The sequence below is a fragment of the Austrofundulus limnaeus genome, unplaced genomic scaffold (genome assembly GCF_001266775.1).
Source record: "Austrofundulus limnaeus strain Quisiro unplaced genomic scaffold, Austrofundulus_limnaeus-1.0 Scaffold1477, whole genome shotgun sequence".
Classification (NCBI taxonomy): Eukaryota; Metazoa; Chordata; class Actinopteri; order Cyprinodontiformes; family Rivulidae; genus Austrofundulus; species Austrofundulus limnaeus.
Genome location: NW_013953879.1, coordinates 42958 through 45371, shown reverse-complemented (window position 1 = coordinate 45371; position 2414 = coordinate 42958).

Below are 2414 nucleotides of genomic sequence, written 5' to 3'. Positions count from 1 at the left end.
TCAAATGTCCTGCCTGTACCACATCATGGTTCAAATGTCCTGCCTGTACCACATCATGGTTCAAATGTCCTGCCTGTACCACATCCTGGTCCAAATGTCCTGCCTGTACCACACCATGGTCCAAATGTCCTGCCTGTAACACATCCTGGTCCAAATGTCCTGCCTGTACCACATCCTGGTCCAAATGTCCTGCCTGTACCACATCATGGTCCAAAGGTCCTGCCTGTACCACATCCTGGTCCAAATGTCCTTCCTGTACCACATCCTGGTCCAAATGTCCTGCCTGTACCACATCCTGGTCCAAATCTCATGCCTGTACCACATCATGGTCCAAAGGTCCTGCCTGTACCACATCATGGTCCAAATGTCCTGCCTGTAACACATCCTGGTCCAAATGTCCTGCCTGTACCACACCATGGTCCAAAGGTCCTGCCTGAACAACATTATGGTCCAAATGTCCTGCCTGTACCACATCCTGGTCCAAAGGTCCTGCCTGTACCACATCATGGTCCAAAGGTCCTGCCTGTACCACATCATGGTCTAAATGTCCTGCCTGTACCACATCATGGTCCAAAGGTCCTGCCTGTACCACATCATGGTCTAAATGTCCTGCCTGTACCACATCCTGGTCCTATTCTCTGGACTGTATTTTGTCACATTGTCACAATAGTGATGTCCTCACAGTCCTGATGTCCTCACTATCCTGACGTCCTCGCACTTGATGTTCTCACTGTCATGACGTCCTCACTGTCCTGAAGTCCTCACAGTCATGACGTCCTTACAGTCGTGATGTCTTCAGAGTCATGACGCCCTCAAAGTTGTGACGTCCTCACAGTCCTGAAGTCCTCGCAGTCTTGATGTCCTCACTGTCATGATGTCCTCAGAGTCATGACATCCTTACAGTCCTGATGTCCTTACAGTCAAGACGTCCTCACAGTCATGATGTCCTCAGAGTCATGACGTCCTCACAGTCCTGAACTCCTCGCAGTCATGACGTCCTCACTGTCATGACATCCTCAGAGTCGTGACGTCCTTACAGTCCTGACGTCTTCACAGTTCTGACTAGTGTTGTAGTACTTGAAACCGGTCTTGGTCTAAAGACCGGTCTCAAGACCATTTTTTGATGGTCTTACTCTCGTCTCGGACTCGACAGAATTTGTACTCGTCTCGGTCTCGGACATTGAGGACTCGCACGCAGCACTCCCTGGAAAGTGAGCCGTGGTTCTCTGGGAGTGGTAAAGGATGTCTTCAAAATTGAAGTAAAACATTTGGCTACATTATTCATAAATAATATCACTGTAAAACAACAACAACCAGGAGAAATCGTAGAGCAACTTGTAAATTTGGCAGTGCTTCACTTTCAGAGACGGTGGGGACAACGGAGCCCGTTCTCATGCCCCCACATCAAGGTATTGACGCTTTGGGCTGGGACTGACCAAGCGTCAATAAGTTGATGCTGGGGGTACCCCCACCCCCAACGTCTGTTCTGTACGAGATGAGGTGTAGGAGGATGAGTGCGTTGTCGTAGTTTTTTACAAGACTAGGATTGCGCGAAACTAACCATCCCAGATCCTAAATTTAACTTCTATTAGCCTATCCCTGAACACAGACCCTAAAGTTAACCATTAATCCTGAGCTCTCATGTTAACCTCAGACGTGATGCAACCCGGAAAAGCCGCGGGCGGCAAGGACGGACGCGTCAACGTGTATGACATGAGAACATGTTAGACAACGTCAAACTTTTATCGTCACTAACATTAACAATCTGCCTCTGTAGCAAAATTCTTTCCTCTGCCCTCACACAAAGATTTAGTCAATATTAGCTCTGTATATTAAGTTAACCAAAGTGGGGGAAAAAGTATTTAGTCAGCACCAATTGTTCAAGTTCTCCCGCTTAAAAAGATGACAGAGGCCTATGATTGACATCATAGTTAGACCTCAACTATGAGAGACAAAATACTTTTTCACCCACTGTACACGTGTACAGAATACTCCATCTTTTAGGACACATTATTTTTTTCATCTGGTCTTGGTCTTGTCTCGGTCTCGCCCTCCCTTGGTCTTGGTCTCGACTTGGTCCAAACCCTAAAAGTCTTGGTCTTGTCTCGGTCTCACCCTCCCTTGGTCTTGGTCTCGACTTGGTCCAAACCATAAAAGTCTTGGTCTTGTCTCGGTCTCGAGACACTGTGGTCTTGGTCTTGACAATGGTCTCGGGTTAGGTGGTCTTGACTACAACACTAGTCCTGACATCCTCAAAGTCCTGACGTCCTCATGGTCTTGACGTTCTCACAGTCATGACGTCCTCACAGTCCTGACTGTCATGATTTGTCAGTTTTCACCTTGGTTTTCCTTGTGTTTCTATGTTCCCCAGTGTGTCTCAGTCCAGCTGCCCCTTATTTGTTTGATTAGTCACC